The 24,574-nt window shown below is 41.7% G+C and overlaps 2 protein-coding genes across 9 annotated transcripts in view; one reads left to right on the top strand and one right to left on the bottom strand.

Annotated features, from left to right (window-relative positions):
* Atxn1 (ataxin 1) overlaps nt 1–24,574 on the bottom strand; it is a 399,577-nt gene that overhangs the window by 208,588 nt on the left and 166,415 nt on the right. The window contains exon 3 of one of the 8 annotated variants that reach the window (XM_013503813.1): nt 20,898–21,067. The exons of the other annotated variants lie outside the window; for them this stretch is intronic. The gene's annotated coding sequence lies outside the window, so the exon portion shown is untranslated. The remainder of the gene's footprint in view (nt 1–20,897; nt 21,068–24,574) is intronic. 8 annotated transcript variants of the gene reach the window in all.
* Nucleotides 1–24,574, top strand: part of LOC106146531 (translation initiation factor IF-2) — a gene marked incomplete at its 3' end in the record, with an annotated part of 215,984 nt that overhangs the window by 26,008 nt on the left and 165,402 nt on the right.

Below are 24,574 nucleotides of genomic sequence, written 5' to 3'. Positions count from 1 at the left end.
AGGAGATGGGGGCATACATAATTATCATGTAACTGTACCCCTGGAGCCATTTGCATGACGAGTTTATTTATTTTTTACATATAAATTAGAAATAACTACTTCAACATGCTGCAATAGAAGCATCTAATGAAAAAAAAAAAAACACAAATATTTCTTGTAAATCAACATTTCCCAAAGAGGAAGGAGGCCAGCCTTTCCCTTGGGAAGGTCTAGGATCTCAAAGTAAAAGATCAAGAAAGCCTAAGGAAAGTGAAATGAAAGACGAGGTACCCCCTCTTTTGTCATGAACTTCCCAACCCCCTCATTAAGCCCATTTACAATGGAGCTCCGAATTTTCTCAAGCAGCTGTCCGAGCTTGGGAAAATAATAAGCAGATGAAGGTTTCTGTGCAAGTGAATGAAATACACCACTCAACTGCACTCCATTTTTCTCTCAGCACGCACAGAGGCCTGGGATTAGGGAGAGGATGAGGGTGAGGTAATTACCACTTTTAAGAAGTCCCTTTCGAAGTCAAACCCAAACCTTGAGATTATCCTTGAGACGTACTTGCTTTCAAAAGCCAAACCACAGGAAATCTTGTCATTTTTAATATGTCCTGCCAGAAAATACATACCCTGTGTAACCTCACCCTAAAACCCACAGTGTGGGCCAGTGTCAGGGAGACGTGGCTGGGTGTGGGGAAATGGCCGACCTGCCTGTGTTAGCTTCCAAGGGCAGCCACAACCAAGTACCACAACCCGGGGGCCTCAACAACAGACATGTACTGTCTCACCCTCTGGAGGTCCACGATGAGGTGTTAGCGGTGCTGGCTCCTTTGGATAGCTGGGAGGGAGAATCCGTTCCCCGCCTCTCCTTAGTTTCTGGTGGTTTTCTGGCCGCCATTGTTTGGCATTCCTTTGTCAGATTCTTTGTGGTCTTCACATAAAAATTTCCTTGTATCTCTGTCTTTGTGTCTAAATTTCCCCCTTTACAAGGACGCTGGTCACATTGGATTTAGAGGCTACTCCAATGACCTTATCTTAACCTGTGCAAAAAATATTTCCAAATAAGGCCACACACTTAGGTATAAGGTGTTAGGACTCCCACTTCTTTCTGAGGGATATAATTCACTGCATAACCTTGCCTCATCCTCACCCAACGGAGGAATGGTAAGTGAGGAAAGCCAAGCCAGCTCCCACAGAGGTTGTCTTGTCCCACAGAACATGCCTCCAATCCTGTAGGACGTCCACCACAGCTCTGAGGAAATGCTCAAAAACAGATATGCAACGCCTAAGGATACACCTCAGCCAACTGTGACTTGGCTTTGTCATGATATTAAGGCCCAGTTATTTACACTGTTTCCCTCCTGTACCCATTCTCAGCTTGGGCCACATGCCTACCACACAATCTCCATGTCACCATGGCCCCTGCCAACCCCAAGCTTTTGCCAACTGTACATCTGCTACACATTCAGCCCATCTTTGTTCTTCCCTTCATAAACATCAGGTAAGCCAAGATAAGAGAATCAAAACACTAAGAAAAGGGAATCAAAATACATCTTAGCCTCTTTCTATGGCTGCCATAATTATTAAGCCACATGAGAAACTATGAAAGTTATTCTTATATGTGCTCTTGTGTAGTATTAAAAGTTCTTTCCAAGCATTATAACTGCAGAATATAATCATTCACCAATGATTAGGAAAATAGGAATTTTCAATAGGAAACCCAAGGTGAAAAAGGTTGAGTAAATCAGCCGTGCACACCTAGCTAGTAACTCAGAGCCAGAAAATGGACCATCTCTTTGGATGTCAAGGTCGAAATTTTTTACAGCATGTAATATGAGATGATATGTGTTTGATTATCAAGAAATATTGAAAGGTTTTTTTCTTTCGAAAATGGTAGTAATTAGCAATGTAGTAGTAATATTTTAAAGCAATATGGTAGAAATCAATAATAGATCACTTGGTTTACAGTCTACATCTCAAAATAGTTTTGAAAAATTCTCAAGTTTAGGTTTTAGTTGTCCTGGTGAAGAACCAGGTAAGTTATTCTTCTCTCCGTTTGACAGGCGATAAGTGAAAGGAGAAGTTATGCAATTTGCCTAAGTAATGAGGTGACAGCCAGGCTAGAGTAAGAGTGACTGTATCCTAACTCAAAAAGTGGCATGGCTTTTCAGAAAGGATCCTTCAACACAACCTCCTTAGAGACACACGCAACTCAAAAGAAAGTAATACAAATGAAGGGGAAAAAGAAGGAAATTGGACAAGTTCCTACATATTTTAGTGCCAGAAGAAGCAACATATGTATCTGTCATGGCTGTTGCAGAACGGAGTACTTCACTGTGAGGGAAGCCAGCCCAGTTGGCCTCGCTTGTCCCTAAGAACAGATAAAGGGCTATTTCTAGGCAAAGTCCACAAGACGTGTGACCGGTAAAAGCAGAAAGTGTCTTTTCTGGTTCACTCCAGGCCCCAACATTCCTTTGGCCTTCCACAACCTCAATTCTGAAAGAAGGCTTCCAGAAAGAAGCAGCATCTGACATAACGCTCGAAGAATAAACAGCTATAGAAAAGAGAGGTACAAATATATTGCCCCCAAATGATCAGGGGATCATTCCGGTTGGAGGTGCATGTGAGGGGAGGTGGCAGTGGAGATGACACTGGAGAAGCAGGTAGAAGCCATATTATGGCATTTCAAAGGCCTTGCTGAGTACTTGGAGGCAATTCTGTGAAACCTGAGATGCACCTGAAAGTCTGAACTGGGAAATGCTCTTGCCAGAAATGTAGTGGCTCTCAGAGCCGCAACCCTTCCCTGACTTCTCCTTCCAAGACCTTCCTGTTGTGGCCCTTCCGATAAGGTGTGTCAGACCACTACAATTCCTTGCAGATCAAATAGTCTGCAATTTAATGCAAAAGTTACAGGTTTGGGTGTTTTGTATTTCCTTTGGGAGAAAATGAAGACTGAAAATAAACAAGAACAGAGAAGTCATTGTCAAGAGGCAGAGCAAGATGAGCAATCTCTCTGAATTGAAAAAAAATGAATCTAGGTCAGTAACTTCTCTCTGGTGGTGCCCAGGATCTTAAACTATACAATGCATCTGTGCACCTGTAAGAAGCTGTACATGTGCATGGATGGGTGTGCGTAGGAGGAGCCCCCAGAGGGATTGCTGAAGCATTCTCCAAGGACATGTGCACTTAGTGACAGGCTGGAATGGCTTTCTTGCCACTCAAAGCTGCCACATTGTACCTGGAGAAGCTGCCTCTTGAAACAACAATTAAAATACAGAGTAAGAAATTCAAAACTGCTGAACGTGTTAATCATTCCACGCCATGAGCTCCAAACAGCTCATGCTCATCTCTAAAATCTTGAACAAGTAAGTTGACGCTCAATTCTCATGAAGCTGTGTAGTGGGGCATTTCCTGGCCCCCAAGGGCAGGTGAAGAACCTCCAAGATACTCTGTTAGCAAGAGTGACTTGCTTTGTTATTAAACTTTTCTTCCGCTGCTTCAAAACTAAAAAGTTATGAAAACCCTGACTTTAACAGGAAGGAGATAAAGTAGCACCTTCATTCATACATTATGTTTTGAGAAATTTCTCTTGTCTTTCCTGGACATTGATTCTGGGATGGTTTCACCCTCCAAGTGTTCCACCTTGTGCCAGATGGTGTGGCCTTTGAGAGATGCACAGGGCTTAGTGAGGGATCACAAGATTGACCCCTTCCTGCTCTCTGACTTCCTGTCTGGAGATGTGATCTCGTCTGTTTGCATTGTTCCAGCCATTACGACGGCATCTGCAATATGTGACATGGGCAGTGCTGCCCTCACTAGACTCAGTGCCTTGCTGTTTAGACTTTTAACTTCTCAAATTTTGAGCCAGATAGCCTTTTTCTCTGTACAAATCCCCAGATCTAGGTATTTCACTATAGTAATGAAAAATAGACTGATACGGCTTCCAATAGCAAAAACTAAAAGAGTATAAGGTTTGCACTCCACTAACCAAATTTATAAATGATAATCTTTTCATAAGTCTTCCTCTGTATCCAACGTCCTGGCTGTGACAGGAAAAACTGCTGCTTACTAGATAGCCTGGACTGGAGGAGCTGATCATAATGGTGTCTCATGGGGACAGTGGTACCTTCATGCCTCTGGTTCATGCCAAATCAGTTTCATGACACCCTATGCTTCCACACATTTGTTTAGCTTCCATTCATGTGTTCACTGAACTCTGATCCAGAGCCTGGGATCTTCAGTCTAAAGTTACAGCTGTTCCATGCATTCCAAATGGCAGAATATTAAATCATTAAAGTCCCAGAGAGCCAAATGGCTTGGACTGCAGAGTACTGCCTGTGGGTAATGACATAGACACCATCACTTTTAGATCTCCTCAGACACCGCTCAGATTCCACTTTCTTTCAGGCCACTGACCTCTAGGATGTGTGGTTCTTGGCCACTGGAAGTACTAGGATACACAGGAAAGCAAACAATGCTTTGAGTCTTGGAAAATTGTTGACAGCCAAACGTGTGTTCCAAGTAGCATATGACCTGAAGGCTTGTTTGATGACATAAACATTTATAATACTCCATTTTCTCCTCCTAGATTAAAAATTACCTCATGGCATTACTGTATCCCCAGATAAAGTAATCTCAAAGGTACATCTTGCTCCTGTTCTTGCTCAGCAAACTTTGGATCCTTGTGGTAGTCCTGTCTGGCCTCTGATGCTTCCACCATATTCCTTATTTCCCACGCATGGAGTACCTCAATGCACTCTAACTGACTATAGTGCGGTCTGTCTACAGTATCATGGTAAATGTAATGTAATGTCTTATAGATATGGATTACTGTCATCTGTGCACCTTAATATTTTAGTACTCAGCACCCTGCTTGCCTCATAGTAGACAAATATTAGCCGATAAATGTACTGGAAAGAGAATGCCTGGTTCTGAATAACTGCTATCTGCTCAGGCCCTCTATGATAGGGACAACTGTCTCATACCTGTTTGACATTCACACTAGGAATGTGTCACCATTCCTAAACTAGAGTGTGAGCTTTTGCTGCTTGAAGACAAATAGACGCTAAGAGCTGTTATAGCTATCTTCTTCCTGAGAGCTAAGAAGCTCAAGGGAATCTTTAATGGGAAACTTTGAAAAGAAATGTAGGCAGGGCCTCAGGCATTTGGACCAGGGAGGAATGGACCCTCTGCATATAAGCCACCACTGGAGAACAAGGCAGCATCATGAGTGTCCATCTTCACGATGTGCAAGGCTAGCACCTTTTATAAGAAGATCCATTTTGGCACAGATGTTTACACCAAAAATGATAAGCAGCTTAGGGTATGGTCATGCCACAAAACCAACAGCAACTGAACCTAATTAAATTGAGGGTCAAAAATAATGGGGGTGGTTGATCAACTTCACACTAGAACAATATATTAATGGTAAGTGAATCATGAAGGACATGGTTCTGGGAAAACAATAGCTTTTGTTCAAATCCATCAGTAAGTTTTTCTGTAAAATCTACTACACATTCAACACTGTGCTAGGACCTATGGGGAAGGTGGAAGCAATCATTAACCCAGGTCTGAGCTCATTTCCTCCCACTAGTCAGTCTCTAAGTCCATCCTGGATATACTGCACTTCCAGAATGGGTATTTTATCATGTCTCTTGTGTTTATGGCCTTTGATGGCTCTGCATCCTCAGACCACTCTCAGAACACAATGCCCGCGACCCTACTCAATGCCACATGAGCCAAGCCCTCCTGTCTTGAAGTCACACTCCCCACCCGGGACCATCCACACTGCATTACTCACAGTCCCCAGGGTTTGAGAGACCGCTTGAAGCCCAGGCCTTTGAAAATCTGCCCTTTTCCATTTAGATACACTTCCCCAGAGCACTGTGCCTGTTTGTTCTTCACAGCTGATCTCATGCATCAGCTCTCTCAGGTCTTTCCCATCCTATTCCTTCCTTCATCTTCAGCCCTGATGTGATGCTCCTTCCTTTTCCACAGAACTGGGACACTTGATCAGAAAATTCTTCCTTCCTCCTGCTCATACCTCCTTGGTAGGTCCATGAAGATCTGCTTGTTCTATACAAGGCCCTGTGCTAAAGATTTTGTGTACAACATCTCTAATAAACGCTTGCAAAAATCTCAAATTATAACCATTACTAACAGATGGGAAACTGAGTTCAGGGAAGTTCAGTGGTCTGGTCCAATTCACGGACACAGCCAGTGGCAGAGTCAGAGCCTTCTGGCTTCCATCCCTTCACTTGTTTTTCTTCAGCACAGCCCTTAGCACTGCTGCTACACATAAACTCAGCCTTCAGGAAGATTTGCTTAAGATGCTCGCCCAGAGCCCCTGGATGCCTGCAATCTGAAAAAGACCCACAGGAAGACCATAGGAGACCAGCTGGTGAAACCAGGGGTGTGGGCATCCAGAATTAACTGGGTGGCCATACCCCTGTAGTCCTTTGCTTTCCAGAGCTTTCTCCACCTTCATGCTTGCCATTTAGACCATTGTTAATATGCTCCAAACACCATCTATCAGCTTCATTAATCTATGGAGTCAGCTTCAACTCCTTTTTGTTTTTAACTTTAAAAAACACATCAACTCTGTATGTCAGATGTTACCAAGACCATCAAAGCCTCACCTGTTAACTGCCTTTGTTTTGGTTTCTAGTTCTGCTAATGCAAGGGACAGTCCGTCCCAGTAATTAGTAACCAGAGATATATCAGGTTCATGGTCAGCACATAAAATACCTCTGCAGTTCAGCTTTCTTTGCAAGAGATCAAAACATTGAGAAAGTAGCCACATCAAAAAGAATCAACATGTAAACACGTTTCAATGAGCACTCTCTCTCCAGTGATTTCTCAAGATTTGGAACTCTTTATCACTACTCTCCTTTGCTTCCAAATGGTAAAATAGTTCACTATTCTCTTCTAAGCTTTTTTCTGAGACTTTATCATATATTCTGACAATTGGATTTTTGTGCTATTTTTTGGTAATAATACTTTGAAGGGAAAACTAGAAATATTTTAGTGTATCACATGGCTTGATTTTTGGCAACAGCGAAGAAAATGATACATGTTTTTATCTCTCTCTTCCTCTCTCCATTCTATCTCATTTCCCCTCCTTTCTTCCTTTTCTTCCTTAGTAGAAGCCTTTACTTACTCCCATGGTGCCATATATTCCTATAGTTTCTCAGTCTTTTCATTTGATTGGCAAAAGAAAAATAGCATGAGATTAAAATACAGTTGCTGCCTTCTTGCTTGATAGCACGGACTTCCCACTCATAAACTCCTGTCAATGCTAGTAAGAAGACTGAGATTACTATTTTATTGCTGCAGGAGAACTACCATAGCATACTTTACCTCTCTGCAAATGATTCCATCAGATCTAGCATTTCCAAAATTCTCTCTACTCATTATGAAGCCCCATAAGAGACATATGGATATTAAATATGATCAACCCAAAGGCAGCCTCACTGTTCATGCGGGAACATAAGGAGATTCCCTTAAAGTTAGGTGCAATATAAGGATGCCCACCACGAACACTATTATTCAACACGATTCTGGTGGAGTTAGCCAATTTAGGTATATAAAGGAAAGAAGGAAGAGATATAAAAATTGGGAAAGAGGTAGTAAAGTGATTATTTGCCAGTACTAAGACTACAAATCTAAGCAAGTCAGCTGAACACCATTATCTCAGAATTCCATAGGGATAAACAAACACAAGTAACATGTTCTGCTCAATATACTTCCTCAATGACAACCATGAAGAAGATATACCATTTTTAAAAGCAACAAAAAATATAAAATGTCTAGGGATAAACTGAAGAAAAGGAAGATTTACATAAAGAAAAAATTCAAACTCTACTGATGGAGAGAGGAAAGATATGCCCAAATTGCAAAGGTCTACCTTGTTCTGAATATGAACCCAACAACAAGAGAATAAGTCTTAAGCTTGAAAGTTGAAAATAATGTCACAAATGCCATTCTCATTGGCTTCAGAAAGCTAATCCCGAAGTTCACATGAAAAAATGAAGAAAGAAGAGCCATAAAGATAAAATGAAAAGAAATAAGAAAAGAGTAGCATATTTTAAAAAGTTACAAACCTCCAGAAAGTAAAACAGGATGCCCTGGCACAGAAGCAGTTAGTGAGATCAAGAGAAACTAAGTAAAGCCAAATCCACACTGAAATGCTATAGATGATAAAGTTGGCCTTGCATTTTAGCGGGAGCAAGAGGGACTTTCAATAAAAGAATGGCCATCTGGAAAAAATACAGTTCCATTCCCAACTCATGTCCTACACTAGAAGAAATTCCTCAACAGCCAAAACTTTAAATGTAAAAAATGAAACTTAAACATAGGAGAAAGAGGAGCCAAGTATGAAGCTCAGGGGTAGAGCAGACACTTAGCATGAGTAAGGCCCTGGGTCTGACTGCCAGCACCCTTCCCCACAAAAAATAAAAATTTAAAATACATATAAAGAAGAGCCTTGAAAACATTATACTGAGTACAAGAAGTCAGTCATGTCAGACTACCTAGTGCACAGTTCCATTTCTATGAAACATCCAGAACAGGCAAACCCACGGACATGAAAATAGGTGAGTGGGTACTAAGCCCTGGGGGTACAGGAGATAAGGATTGGTTACCTAATGAGTATGGGGTATCTTTTTGGGGGTGATGAAAATATTCTGAAATAGATTGTGGTGATGGCTGAATATACTTTAAAAACCACTGAACCATACATATTAAAAGAGTGAATTTTATGGTATATGAGTTATCTCTCAATAAAGCCATAATTTCAGAAGTACTCACCAAATGTATGAGATAATTTTTTAAAGTATAATTATTGAATGGAGAAGGCCTAAATATGCCAAAATGCAAGAGCCAAAAAAAGTCTGACAACATAATTTGTAAAAAATACTGCATAAAACTGCTCCAGAAGCAGCACCCTCAGCTACTTCTTGGGTTCTTATCTAGGGAGGCTCATTCCAGTGTATGAACCCCACTGTGAGACAGCATGGGCCGTGTTACAATAAAGGTTTGCTTTGGTGTTCCTATTAAAAAAACCTGCATGAAAGAAACATAAAAAGCCAAATGGTAAAAATTTTAAAAATCCTAAGACAACAGTACTAATGTGCTCCTAAAAAAAAAAAAATCATTTGGCAGGAAGACCAAAAACCCAGTAGAAAAATGGGCAATGAATATGAATGTGCATTCCTCAGGAAAGAAAATAGAGATGGTTCTCAAACGTATGGAAATATATTCAACCGTCACCGTCATCAAAGGAACACAGATTAAAACTCATAGAAAGTAGAGTTTTCACCTCTCCTACTGGCGAAGCCGGCAGCATGTGCAGAGGTAGCAGGATGCAGGGCACCATGGTACCAAGCCAGAGGGCAATTTGGCAAGATTTACCCAAATTAAAACCGCACACTCCTTTTGATCCAACAATTCCCCTTGAGTAAATCCTCCTCCAGAGATCCTTGCTGACACACAAAATGCTATTTATAGAAAGTTATCCACTGAAACACTGTTCATAGTAGCAAATGATTAGACTCAATCTAACAACAACAGAAGTCCATTAATATGGGACTGAGTATATTACGGAAAAACTCTACTTCGGAATACTACTTAGAAAATAAAAAAATAAATAGATGAATAAAGCTGCTCTCTATGTTCTCATGGGAAATGATCTCCAAGATACAGAAGGATGAAGCGAGGTAAAGGACAGAACATTGTATAAGATGTAAACACTGTATTCTTTTAAACACATATTTTTGTTCATAGAATTATAAAATATCCCCAAGCGTACAACAAGAAAATGATAATGGTGCTTCTCTCTAGGTGAGAATTCGGGTGACTGAGGAAAGGAAATAAGGGAGACATATAGATATATATTGAGGATCGAACCCAGGCACTTCACTTTGCTCTGAGCTACATCTCCGATCCTTTTTATTATTTATTTGGAGACAGGATCTCATTAAGTTGCTAAATTGCCCAGACTAGGTTTGACTTGCAGTCCTCCTGCCTCAACCTCTCAGTGTGGTGGGATTATAAAACATGTGCTACCAACTTTGGCTAGCTTTGTTATTTTTTAATACAAGTATATTTAAGGAAAAATTAATAATCATTTAATCATTAAGCCCTCAAAAACTGACTATCCCCAGAGACTGATTTCAACTTCGGCTACACAGGTGCATTCTAGTACCCCCAACCCCCGCCGTGGATGAGGCTGCCTCTCTGGCAAATAATTCCAGCTTCACCATCTTTTCCAATGTGCCCTCTGCTGCATGCAGCTGGAGACAGACCAATTGGATAGATTCCTTTAGATTTATCCTCAGGATACCAAGAAAAAAGAGTGATTTTGCCTATTTCAACCTAGCTGAATTGTCAGATCTTCCGCCATCGCCCCTTGCCAGATACAGAACAAAAGATCTGCTTTTTTTTGTTTTTTTTTTTCCTCCGGTACCAGGAACCGAACTCACAACCTTGCGCTTGCCAGGCAGGCGCTTTGCCGGTGAGCTAAATCCCCAGCCCCAAAAGACCTGTTTAAAAGGTCCTGCTAAACATCTCCGTGAGTTGCTGGGACAGCCCTTTGCTGAACTTGCTCTAAGGAGACAAAATCGGCACCAGGATGGCCACATGGCCCAGCTCCCACCCTGGACTCCAACAAACTTTTTATTTTAATTCTTCCTGAGAGTCTTACAGCCAAATTCCTGTTTTATACCTCACCAGTCAAGCAGAACCCTTTGGATTCACTTGAGGATGTATTTATCACCACAAAAGAAGCCATAGAGCTTATTTGCCCTCTTCCTGTCTTTCCTGGCTATCACCTTCCACGTTCCATGGTTCCCTGACAGCCTGGAGGGCAGAACTGGCTGAAATTCATGGGCAATCTGTAACTTTGTCTTAGTCAAACTTCAGCCTTCATTCTTCCGGAGGAGAAAGATAGTCTTTTCTGTGTTCCCAGAGGAAAGATGAGTAGAAGCAGGTAGTGTGGCTCCTATGCCATGTAGAGAAACTACTGAAAAAAATTCAATCAAAAGCAGTTTAAGAAACGCTCTACAGTACAGACTTCCTACCCAACTGGCCCTCAGAACAGTTCTGACCTCCTGCTACCAGCCCAGGTATCCAGTGTGCAGTGCGTCTGATACAAGAACCTAGAGCTAACCTGAGTTCATTTCAGGCTGTGTGTCATGGTCTGACTGTTTATTTCTGTTTCCAGAGCTTGAAAACCATTTAACATTTCTTTAAAACTAACTGACTCATTTCCAAAGGGTATGTTCACAGTGACGGGAGCTAATTATTCTGGTTCAGACGATGCAACAAAAAACCATTTAGCTAGTTTTGATTTTCTGGTATTGCTAAGCAAAAACAGGGCGTTCTAACAAGCTGATTTTTACAATAGCACATATTTTCCACTCCTTCTTTCATTTAGCAGACATTAAGCACTTGCTACGCTCAAGGACACAGGTTCAATTCCTCCTGGATATGTTGTTAGAAGCATTGGTTTTCAAGAAATAACTGCAAAACTAAGTTAAAGTAAGAGAGGGCTTAGTAAAAATGTTACAGGTGAACAGATAAGAAAATGATAATTCCCTACTGGGCTGCTATAGTTTGGCTCTTAAGGCCCCAAAGGCCTGTGTTAAGAGGATTGGTCCTCAGCTTGGTGCCAACAGGGAGGAGGTGGGACCTTTAGGAGGTGGGACCTTTAGGAGGCGGGACCTAGTGGAGGAAGTGAGGTCATTTCCCCTCTTTCTGCATCCTGGCCATGGTGTAAATCATTTTGCTCTACCACTTGCTCTTGTCATGATGTGCCAGTTTGCCCTCAACCCAAAAGCAACAGGATCAGCTGACTATGAACTGAAACCTCCCAAATTGTGAGGTAAAGTGAACCCTTTCTCTTTATAAACTGACTATTGCAGGTATTTGTAATAGTGATGGAAAACTAGATAACACATGGGGTAATGCAAAAATGTCTCAGATAGGGAATATGGAATTTGATGTGGTCCTAGAAGAGCATACACATCAAAAAAATACAGAGAAGCGAAGCAAGAAGAGGATCGTCCGAAGTGAAGGAAACCAAAGAAGCAACAGAAACAGAACACCAGGAGAGAGGATGTATAAACAATTATATTTTGCTAGCACCTGGGCAGCAAGGAGCAAGGTAGCAAGTAGCTGTAACCGTGTCAGCACCCAGAGACTGTACATAGAGAAGACACCACACACTGTAGCAGAACCCATTTTAAGGGTAAGTAGGGAAGGGCCAAAAACATGGAGCAGGAATAATTAGAGAAGTAGAGGGAAAGGGAGGAAAGGCAGGTAAACAGGATTTTAAGAACCAAGGCGTCAGCAGAAGCATTATAGAAAGGAGCCCAGGGGCTCCTATTTGGTCCAATCAGAGGTCAATGAAGACATTAGGGAGAACAGTGTCTAGAAGTTGGATAACATAGATCATTTCAGTTGTACTAATTACCTAGAGGACTAGACAGGCTATTCTCAAAACTTTTTTGAGGTGAACGAAGAGAGAAAAGGAAATCACATGAAGGTACCAAGGTCAAAGGAAAGGATCTATTTGCTTTTAAGAGAAGCAGCTGAGCATCGATAGAATGAAGAGGAAGTTTGGGTTATGAGTGAGATAATGACATGTCAACAGGGAGAGGGATGGGTACCAGGGCAACACAGGTGGGGAAGAGTCAGGAACTCAAGGGATGGGCCAGCCCAGAGGAACAGGAGGTTTTCCTGCCCCTCCAAGGCCAGTGAGCAGGGTAAGGGACAAATAGGGAACAAATGTGCCCATCTAACATCATGAGGGCAGAGCAATGGACGGAATTAACATAAAGAGAGTTGAAGGATTTTAAAAGTGTGTCTGAAAAATATGGTGAATGTTTAAAAATTTTAACAGTGTATTCCAATAAAAGGCGCATTGCCATTAATCCCCTTCAAAATGCTCCCCTTTGCTTTGAACACATTTTCCCATCATTCTTGACGCTCTCTGAAGCACTTCTGTCAGCCCTTTCTTGTGAGTGTCTTTCGTTGCTCTGTCCTGGAGGCCTTGATGTCCTGAATTGATTAAAAACATTTACCTTTCCCCGCATTTTGACTTCGGGGAACAGCCAGCAGTTGTATGGTACCAGTTCTGGTGACTGACACGTGGGGTAACACCACAGTGCTTCTCTGAGTTTGCCTCTCTGTTGGGTGTCACTCAGGCAGCAGCATCACCTGATGCTTCTTATCATGCTTCATGAGCACACTCAGGAAAGCGGACCCCAGGATGCTTCAGAAGAGGCAGGAGTACCGGAATAAGTGTGTTCAAAATGAAGGGAACTAACTGAAGTATGTCTTTCACTGTATTTTTTTTTTTATTTAAACATTCACTATATATTCTGATTGCACCTCATATATGTGAGTTTCTCAGGATTTTTAAGAAAGCAAGAGAAATGATGTTCCTCTACAGAAAGTGGGAGTGAAAGTCAATTTTGAGGAGACTGGAAAGATTGGACCGGATCCCATGAGAAATGGGGGCAGCAGGGAGTAATGAAGAGGGGTGTTGGGAAGCCGTGAGGATGCATCACAGACTGAGTAGCAGGAATTCATATCCAGACTGGGTCTGGGGCCTCTGAAGACCTGGGCAGGTGATGGGACTCTCCTGGGGTTGGTGTTTGGAAAGGACCGCATGACGCTAAGTGACTGGAAACACAGGGAATTCAATACCCATGGCATCTGGGCTGCTCAGGAGACAGAGAGTTCAAAGGAGGTTGACAGAGGGACAGAGAGCCAAGGACAGGAAAGGGCTCACGGGGAGGGTGACAACCGGTTCCAAAGAAGGGAAGTAACTGCCTGCTTTATATTTTAGGACTCACTAGCAGAGACGAGCTTGAAGCTTGTACACACAAAGTTACTATAAGGAGCCCCTAGCACTGATTATCCTATTGTTTCAGACAGATTGTCTACCTATATGGACAGACCACACTGCACCCCATAAACATGTGCAATTATTACATATTCATGAAACTTTTAAGAAATATTTAAGGGATGGAAATGTTAACTCCATTGATTTGATCTTTACTCCATACATGTATCAAATTGTCACACTGTTCCTTGTATATTTTGTACAGTAAAAATAATAGTGAATAAAGAGGCAAAATTTTCTTTTACACAGGCAGTGGTCAAAGGGTGAAATGGCAGATTCTGAGACTGTAAGATTTTGAAAGGTTCACGGGATGTTGGTTCAAGCCTGCACAAGTGTCCTAGGAGTGGCAGTATCTGCGGAGGCGGAGGCGAAAGAGATGAGCCGAGGAGACTGTGCAGGCAGAAGTCAGGTTAAACTAAGCCAGGCAGCACCAGGACCCAGTGACGCCACCTCACTCAGGCAAAGGGAAATAGTTCATAATAGTGTCGTCAACCTGGAGGTCCAGGTCTAACGGCACAAGATAGAGAAATCTCTGAATCTTGTTCCTTATTTTTGCGATCAAATAACAGGGATCTCATGAAAAGAAAGAGGATTCTGTGAGCCAGAGAGATGCACAGTCTGGGGTGTGTTATTACAAGGGAGGCCTTGCTGAGTAAAAGCGATGTGGGTCCCAACCCCAGGCTTCCCATCTTCCCAGCTTCTCAAGCTCCGCGTTGCCCCTGTAACCCTCAGCCACAGCATCTGAAAGTCTGAGAAATCTGAGAAATGTTACAGCACATGCACGACGCTTAGGAGAGTGTCCAATGCTTTAGTAAAAGTTAGACACTACTATCATGCTTCTCCAGCCCCATTTTCAATGAAAACTATTTTGGGGAGAAGTGAAAGGTAAAGAGAAAGAAGAAACAGTTGTGAAGCAAATAAAGAACCATTTACTATCATAATTTATAACTGTTTAAAATGTAGGCTACACAGACAAATGGAGACATGTCTCTGCAAGACTCGTCCAGAAATGTTACCAGCATAATAGTCAAAAAGTGGAGGCAACCCAAATGCCCATCATCTGACAAACACATAGGCTCCATGGTGTAGCCACACAATGGATCATAACGAGGAATGAATTATTGATACACGCTGCAAGAGGAATGAACCTTGAAAACATTATGCAAAGTGAGGAGGCAGTCACAAAAGCCCACATATTGCATGATTCCATTTATACAGAATGTCTAGAATAAGCAAAGCTATATAGAGAGAAAGCAGATTTGTGGTTGCCAGGAGCTGAACGTAGAGGATTGGAAGAGAAAATGAGAAGGGACTGCTAATGGGTATAGGATTTCCTTTGGGGGGATGAAAAGGTTCTAAAATGTGTTCCAGTGATAGTGGCACAACTTTGGGAACACACTCAAAAGCAGTGCCTTGTACCTTTTAAAAAAGGTCCTCCCACTTCCCAAGTACAGAACATTCCTCTGCCCTGGCTGAGAGGTCTTAGGAGTGGACTGTGTGAAATGTAGGATTCCGATAGCCCCCTTGCTCATGAATATCAGAAGATGTAGTGTCTCAGCCTCAGCCTCTGCAAAAATTCTTCAGATCTGGGGAGATCTCTTGTCTTCTTTCAATTTTCGTCTTTCAGTCTTAGACACTGCATTCTTTTTCTGCATACGAACCCTGTGGTTAAGAATCAATCTCTGCTTGACCTTCGCAGGCAAATGCTTTAAGGCAGATGGGTCTTTCATGCCCAGTTTAAAGTTTAGGGAGACTATTGGGGCATTGCTGTAGGCATTGGTTTTCGCTATACATACCATGAGGGCAGGGCCCCTTCATGAAAGCAGTAAGTGTCTGAACTATTCCCCCTAACGAGCACTGTTATTGTCTTCAGGGAACAGATCTCAAGGAGATGGTATTGAAAAATCATTCCCCATGCTCCATTGCATGTTTGATTTATCTGATAAACATGTCAATAATTGCTTGGAAAGCAACCTCTAACATCGTATTATCAGTTCCAGGAAATCAACCTTCCTCGTAAAAACCAACAGTGCTTTTAAGGGAACACTCACATTAAAAAGTCAGCATGCCAATTCATTTGCAAAAATAATCATAATTGCAATAATAATATTCATAATAACAATAATTTCCACATGAACTAAAATGTCTCTAGGTAATGTTAGCTTTTGGCCACAAAAGGCAAGACTGAAACAAATAAAATAAAAACTGCCTTTGCGATTTGAGCATTCTGGGAAGCAAATGTGAAAACATGTCTCCAAGAATTTCCAGGTAACGCATTTTAAAGTACAAGGTTAATAAAGTCTCTTTAAATGTTAATGTCTCTTCATAAAATGTGCACAAAACAAATGATGAAGCCTCATGTTCTAGCTCAGATTCCTCAGATCGGTGGAGTGTCAGCTATAAGACAGAAGCTTCTACAGAGGGCTAGTACATTCAGGTACTACAGAGTAACCCACTGGGTCCAATTTGGAGGAAGAGGTGTCAACTTGAGTGAACGTGATCTACAAGAGTATCCAAGCACTCCTGAAACCAAGAACAGCATGATTTTGGACAGGGAGCAGCTCTAAAACAAGAGAAAAAGTCACTAAGATATTGGAAATTAAGCATGGGTCCCATAAGATTTAAGCTGAACCATAAGAATAAAGTTCTCATATAGTTCTATGTGGCCAAAAAAAATAGCCTTGAAATCTGTAAACTTGCATCAATCATAAAACATGAATCCATCAAACTTAATGATTTCTGTGTGTCTCTTAACATTTCACACCGACATATAAATTACTCAGTGTCCTCTTCTGTTTGTGTTGGGGAGGAGCATTAAATATTCTCGACAGGAAAACGTTTTTTCACAGGGCTTGAAAAGAGGACTTCAGAGTTTCCCTTAACTATTGGCTTTGATTGGTATTTTTTAATGCTGGATTCTCCTAAATATACTCTTACAGTGTCAGAGTAACTTCCAGTGACTTGGGTAACATTATAAACAGTACAGTTATGGGAAAATATAAGTTGTCTTTTATGTTTTGGCACTCAATGCTCAGTTAACAATCTAAGAGTATTTCATCATAATGCCTTACTTCAGAAGAGTACACTACAGTTCCTAAAGTGCTTTCTTCTCACATGCTTGAAGGCTTTTTTGTATTATACCACAGTTTTGTGGTTCAATTTCTGCAAAACCCCTCCAAAGACATTTGTCAGCGAACGAACACTAAACATAAAGGTGATCTGGAATCTATGAATATCGTCTGGGGAAAAATGATTGCTGACTAGAAATGGCACAGAGACCATGACACTGAAATCATTCTGATAGTTCTGACGGTAAAAGAAAGAACATCAAAAGATACAACAAAATACATCAAAGATGGAAGGAAATGTTTCTTGCATGGGCTGCAGTACTGTTTTAAACAGAAGGAAAAGACCATTGAACATGACTTCTATTCACTAGATTTTAACTACACCAGCATTAAAGTCTGAATCTGCAATTGCAAGTCAGAATAGCAGCTGAAATAAATGTTTCTTACCACGGCAGGGTGTGTGCTGGGGGGGGGACGCAGCTTGCTTTTTAATATGGAAGCAGATCACTGTGACAGCCCCACTCTGACAAGCATGCAGAGTCCTTGCCATTCTATTTCTACCTCTTCACAAACAGCATCAGCAACATTTGTGATCCTAGTCTGTCAGCTGCTCTGCTAACAACAGAGAGATTTTTTACTCGTACATGGAGACTAAGTTCTCTAAGCAGGAACATCTCCAGGACTCAGCTTCCACCTTTTCCCTCATAATCGGATGCCAGCAAGCGGAGTATTCCTACACACGCACACACTTAGAAATAGACAAGGTTTTCCATCTGCAAATTGGTTCCATGGGGCAAACAACTGATTCATCAGATACGTGTAAAAGCAAATATAAAATCCATGAATTATTCTCTGCATCGACAAACTATAAAATGCTCAGGAATTTTCTGTTAAGCTTTTTTACTTCAATGGATAGGATTTCCCCCCTTCTGTACGGGGAACACACACAGACACACACACACTTGAGAGTTACAAACTTCAGAGATCTTTAGCCTTTAAAAACCAACATGGTAATTATATTGCAAGATATCTAACAATACTAGCAAAGCATTCTTTCCCTCATCACTTCCTTTAAATAGTTCTCAGCTTTCCTACAATTTTTCTTTTGCCTGTGCAAAAGATGTTCATAGCCGTGAATCCCACTACAGATAAATTAGGAGATAAAAATCAGTATTCCAATTCATGAGAATATTTGAAGCACCTCCAAAGGGAATGTTTCTCCAAACAGAAAGAGAGTATTAAAATTTAAGAGCCAGGCTATCATCAAACTGAAAGCAGAGAAAAGTACACATAAGTCAACTTGACAAGTCCACTCTGATAAAGCACAGATAAATGCTATCTCTGGGTTACATGCCCAGGACAGGCTGTCCCCAGTTTATGAATGGGTTTAGCACGGAAAAGTTCATTTGTAAATCAGTTGCTTAGAACTTTAAACTCATTTTCTGAGAGAGACCATGCTCATAAATAGTGCTGAGTTTTGCAGGAAGGCAAACAAAAGCTATCGAGCCCCTGAGGTAGACAAATTCTAGGTCTAACAGCTTGCACGCATGTTGTTCCTACGCTCAGCAGGGAACAGCTAGTGAGGAGATCGGGAGCAGCTCCGTGAGAAGGTTTCTTTTTCCTCACCTGGGAACCTCTGAACATTTTCCTGGCTTCTGCTGCCTCTGTCTACATGCTTCTCCCATTGTCTTAATGCTTCACCCCACCCCATAAAAGGACACAAAAGTAATTTATATAGTTAACCCTCAACCCCTCTCCTAAGCCCTGCTCCTGGGACTAGATTTGACCAAAAGCAGCAAAGGGTTAGTAAAGATTTGTTTCAGAGTTTGACAGTAGGTTCAACTTTGGGAAAGTGAATGAGATATAACCAGGATCTAAGTGTAAAACACAAATGCTGAGATGTCACAAATATTGAAGACTGGAGCCAGGCAGGGTGGCCCATGCCTATAATCTTGGGCCTCAGGAGGCTGAGGCAGGAGGATCACCAGGAGTTGGGAGCCCAGCCTGGACTACATAATGAGCTCAAAGCCAGCCAGGATTGCATTGCAAACCCTGTCTCAAAAAGATCAACATCAGGGGCTGGGGATTTAGCTCAGCGGCACAGCGTCTGCCTGGCAAGCGCAAGGTCGTGAGTTCGGTTCCCGGTACTGGAAAAAAACCAAAAAAAAAAAAACCAAAAAGATCAACATCGAAAATAAAATGAAAATAACAAGGACTGGAGTAATGTCAGGAATTCCCTTGGAATTTAGTTCTGGTGAAGAGAAACAGGACCCAGGTCTGAGAAGTTCAGGTGGAAGAAGTATAAGCAGGTTCTTGCCCCACAGCCATAGATAAAAGGCAGGTTTCTGTCCCAAGCCCAGGACGGTATGGGTGCCATCTTCTACTGGTAGTATTTGATCTACTTTGCACGTGGAGTCACCCATGATGCCTCACTCTTCTACCCCTGAAGAGGACATCAGTGATAGAAGTTTAGATCCAGGTGGTTTGAGTCCCGATACATCAACTTAGTGGGCTCATGATGTTCCTGGGCCAGAGGGCACATCCTACAGTGACAGGGTATTCCCATCACAGCCAACACCAGGTCAAACAATAGCGCCAGGCCAGGGGCACATCCAGATGTAGCAGAGGCTGGTGAGTTGGGCAACCAAACAGTTTCCTTGTCTTCCCTGATGCACAGGCTGACATTTCCCAGCTTTATCCATAGTTCACCACTTCCACGTGACTAAGTACTGTCTATCCCATGAGCAAACCTCCAAGGAGACCAGAGCTCTTCCTCTCCACAACTGCTGGCCAGATGCAGAAGATCCTCATATTTCCCAGGATCCCTCAGAACGGCTGAGCCATGAGAGGAAAGGACCCTCGGTTTAGAAATCATCTCCCTCTGCACGCACCCCACTGGCTCTAGAATATCCCCAGTCACTGTACCATGATCAAAAAGGAAGCTCCCATCCCACTGTATCCCACCAATGGGGTTGTCTGTCACCGCAACATTCTCGCCTTCTCCACCTTCACCTCTTTATCACAGCACGGGGTAAGGTCCTTTATGTTCATCTGCTCTGAAAAGTTCAGTGGGTTGGTTTCTCTTCAAATGAAATGGCCCTACATGGCTGGGATTTTATGTTTCTAGTTTTCATAAGTTTTCTCCTTCCTTCATGGTGGTTGGTACATTTAACACTAGAAAGCCCTCTTCTACTTGTTAATCTACTTGAGAAGCTGGAAAATTAAATTTGTTAAATCATTAACCTTCCTTTGAGTGTCCCTCTAAGTCACCAGGGATCTGAGTACTTCAGGGCTGCACCTATGGAGTAAAATACAGGATTTGGGGGTCATTTTTCTCCTTCCTGAGAAAGTTTTTTTCCTTATTATTTCCAGTTAGCTATGACAGAAATATGGACAAGAAAGGAAGTACCAGATTATTTTATGACTAAATCCACAGAAGTGACATCACTTGAACTTTGAGGAAAGTAGCTTGTGAGCTTAATCCATTCATCTATTCACCATTCTTTCAACTTCCTTTAACAGGCAAGAACAGAGACATAAAAGGAAAGATAAGCATGAAAGAGGGAAAGAAGTAAACACTCTTCCTGCCTTGCTTTGTAAACATTCCCCTTATGTTAGGACTGAACTGCGACAGGGAACAATGAGAACTCTGAATTCAGCTATAATTTGAAATGGATTTAATCTAATTCCAAAGCTTGGCTTTAAATCCTTGCTCCCTCTGCTCGATTTCCTCCACCCTCATCACACTGTTGCACGTCTAGAAAAGTCTGCCTGGTAAAACGACTATGTACTCTCCACAGGGCATCCTAAGAGAAAGAGAAGTGGTCTCTGTTAGATGTCTATGCACCACCTCTCTGCCAAATGGTGGTCTGGAGGTTTCCCAGTCTTAGGGAGCTCTGCAGAGGGCTACTCAGTAGGGATCCTTCCTGCCTTTACCTTGTAGTATCTGTGACAATGAGGTCAGGATGCTTTCCTGAGCTCAGCATGTGACTTCCTCTTCTGTTGCCAAAGAGATAGCCAGAAACAAGACGAGGTGCTGACTGTAGTGAGCGCTCTATCCTCATCAGGCGCTTGGAGACGGGAGGGCAACTGACAAGCACAGGGCACTGTGGAAAGAACCCTTAGACAATGAATTTTTATACAGAACTTTTATACAGAGCCATTGAGTACCATTACAATTTTGAAATATGTTCGCTATGAAAAAATACTTTAAGTCAATACATTAGCTGAAAAGAACACAAAAGATTCTTTGTCCTGCCCAGTTTCAACATACGTGCTTCCACAGGAAGCCTACAGGGATGCTAGAGGTCACGTCCCAAGGTTTTCTGCCTTTGCCAATGTCCACTCTACAAAAGATGTGTCTCCTTTTCATACCCTGCACAAAACATCAATTCATGCTGTATCACATAATGCTGTTTAAGCCATGTTTTCAATGCCCATTCATTGTTCATGGAAAATTCCCATCATTAAAAAGGTATCTGAAGTTTAAGTCTACATGTTGCAAAGACTCAGATCAATGTTAAATTTCTAGGCAGACTCAGAACTTCCACAATTTCATATTTTTAAGAATATCATGCCTGGGGGGCTGGGGATTTAGCTCAGCGGCACAGGGCCTGCCTGGCAAGCGCGAGGTCATGAGTTCGATTCCCGGTACTGGAAAACAAACAAACAAACAATCAAACAAAAGAATATCACACCTGCAATCCCAGCACTTGGGAGACTTAGGCAGGAAGATTGTTGCAAGTTCGAGGCCAGCCTGTGCTACAAAGTGAGCCCAAGGCCAGCCTGAACTGCATAGCAAGACCTTGTCTCAAAAAGACAAAAAAAAAGAGTATCAACTAACTTCTATTTACAGTTAACTATACAATGAGGTTAACTTTCTATTCAGTAGCCTATTGTCAATAAAATGTTTATTTAGCTCAATGACTGATTGATATCAAAGAAAGTATAAGAACTCAATTGTCAAGAAACAATCTTATAATGTTGACTAAGGGAGAAATGGAGACCTTTTTTCAAAGACCTTCAAAACAGAATTCCAATTACTGCAGTGTAATCAAATGTGTACTAAAGTTCCCGCAAGGTAAATACACCCACTGCCCTCATGATATACAAGCTGCAAAGCCATTTGTCCCCAAGACTAAGTCCCACTGGATGGTGTAACAGGCTAAAATTGCTGATGCTTGCTGTAGAGATTAAAAAAAATATATTGTTATCCTTAAGCTATGGGTGGAAATTTATAAAGTAACTGATGCAAACAAGGGAATGAAAGCTAGATAAACATTTTATTAAACAACACAGAGTGAAGGACAAGCCCAAGAGAATAGCAGAAAGACACAGCCAGTCCCCACCTAGAAGAGCTTTAATTAAGGGTTAGCTCAGTGGAAAAGACTATAGACGTTGAAAACACAAAGTGCTTACAGAGGGGGAGCTTGCATCTTCAGCCTGCACGTACTTTTTCTACTTGTACAAAGTTCTCCCTGTGGCATTTTCACTTTCCTGTTTGGTACCTTTGGGACCCCCAGACTCATATCTTGGCAGAGTTGAGGGAGTATGTGTGGGTTTTCCCTAAGTAAATGATGATTCCACAGAGCTTTTGTTTGTGTTTTGTGTGTATAAGAAGAGTCCAAGTTAGGTGTATCAAATACAGCTTCGACTTTTGGTATTTTCAACTTAACCATGGCTTTATCAGGATGCAAACCCATCATAAGTCAAGGAACACCCATGCAGACCATCTCAACGAGTCACTTCCCTAAATAGGGATCTGTGTTGCCATGTCACCGGCTCCTCCAGCTTCAGACCGCTCTGCCAGGTCCTAATGAACCTCTAACTCTGCTCTCCTGAGCTGTCCAACTGTTTCTTACTGAACTCCAATAAAATAGCACATTCCTCAGTCGACCTCTTGGGGATAGCCTTAAAGGTCATTTGTTCCCCTTCCCTATTCTTTATCACCACTGTTACTGCATCTGGAATGGCTCCTCAGTTTGCTCCATGTGTTGCAAGGTCCACATCAGCTTTCACTTCTTGTAGAAAACTGATCGCTCCCATTGCCTGTCCCCTCTCGTGATCCCTCAGTTGCACGCTGTCATGCATTGCTCTGTGACAGCTTCTTGTGGATCGGTACTGGGCCTTCAACTATGCTTCTTTAAAGACTAACTTCTATTAACTTATTAACAGTTTATTAAGACTAACTTCTATTAAGTTCTTTAACAACTAACCTCTTTAAAGCATTTAGACTGGCCTGGTGTAAAATTAGTAGAACTCACTTCTACCTTTCCCCCAGCCTCACCTTACATCTGACATCCCCACAGAACATGATGAAAACTAGAAAACTAAAACTAACCTACCAATACTAGTAACTAAGCTACAGAATTGATGAAAATTTCACTAGTTCTTTTAAACAGTTATTTCTACATCAGGATCCCCCTCCCCACCACACACACCCTGCTTCCACCAATCGGTGGCAGTTCTTTTGTCCTTCCTTATCCTTAAAGACACTGACACTTTTTCTTCCCCTTTTCTTTTATTAGTATATGTTTGTGATACATAACAAATATATTCATTGTGAGGAATTGGGACATAAGCATTTTTGAAGAAGAGTGGTCAGTTATTTTCTAAAATGCTCTCACTGACATTTTCTCTTGATTCTCCTTAGACGCAGCATGAGAACAGGCCCATCCAGGAGCATCAGGTGAAGGGCTCACACAGTACCCGTATGTATCCCTGGAGATGTTAACTTTCCCGGACCACTCGGGGAAGGTGGTGTCTGCATGGATTCTCCACCGCAATGCCAGGCTTTTCTCTTTGTAGCTACTGCATGCTTTGAGGATGGATGCTTTGAAACTTATAAAACCCTTGTTTCTGCTTAAATTTCCCCCCTCAATTCTCATCCATTTTATCTACTTCTGCACATCTAATTCATCCACCAGCAGCATTCTCCTGTGACAACTGTTACTATGGATTCCAATGATGCTTTTTTACTTCATTCCTTTCCCATTAGTTGGAATTTTTCCTCTTTCTCCCACTTATTTAGTTAGTTAGTTAGTCAGTTAGGTTTTTTTTTATTTATAGTACTATGAACTTATGAGTATTTATTTTACTGTTTAAGTGACAATCCAGTATTTTTTCCATGACTCAGGCTGTTTCAGGGCTCAACTAGATTTTATAGCACTTGGGAGCAGACATGATTATGTCATTTTTTTACACATCGTCCCTCAGGTCTAACATAACGGACACACAATAGGTGCTGGATTTATTCATTCATCATTCATTTATCCATTCAACATTACACAGTATTTAGGGCCTTGCTTTGGGAGCTAAAATTATAGCAATACATACACAATTGCTTCTTTCTAGTGGTCTACAGCCTAGTTTGGAAAGATTCACGTGTGTGTCCACAAGTCTTTGCTGAAGTATTTGGAGAGTACAGCAATGGCTCAAAGGGAAGTAGACTCTGGTTGGAGAAAAAGGGGAGGGTGATAGGTAAGAAAGACTTCCTTAAGATGAAAGTGTTCTGATTCCTTCTTTACCCCTCCGCTGGCTCTAAAATAGGTGATCATTAAAATACCTAGAGGTAAAACTTACTAATTAACCAATAAAATAAAATATTTAGAGAT

Source organism: Chinchilla lanigera, unplaced genomic scaffold (genome assembly GCF_000276665.1).
Source record: "Chinchilla lanigera isolate Chin_1 unplaced genomic scaffold, ChiLan1.0 scaffold00082, whole genome shotgun sequence".
In the NCBI taxonomy this organism is placed as follows: domain Eukaryota; kingdom Metazoa; phylum Chordata; class Mammalia; order Rodentia; family Chinchillidae; genus Chinchilla; species Chinchilla lanigera.
Note: the sequence above shows the minus strand (reverse complement) of the source record. Positions and strands in the feature narration are given on the sequence as shown.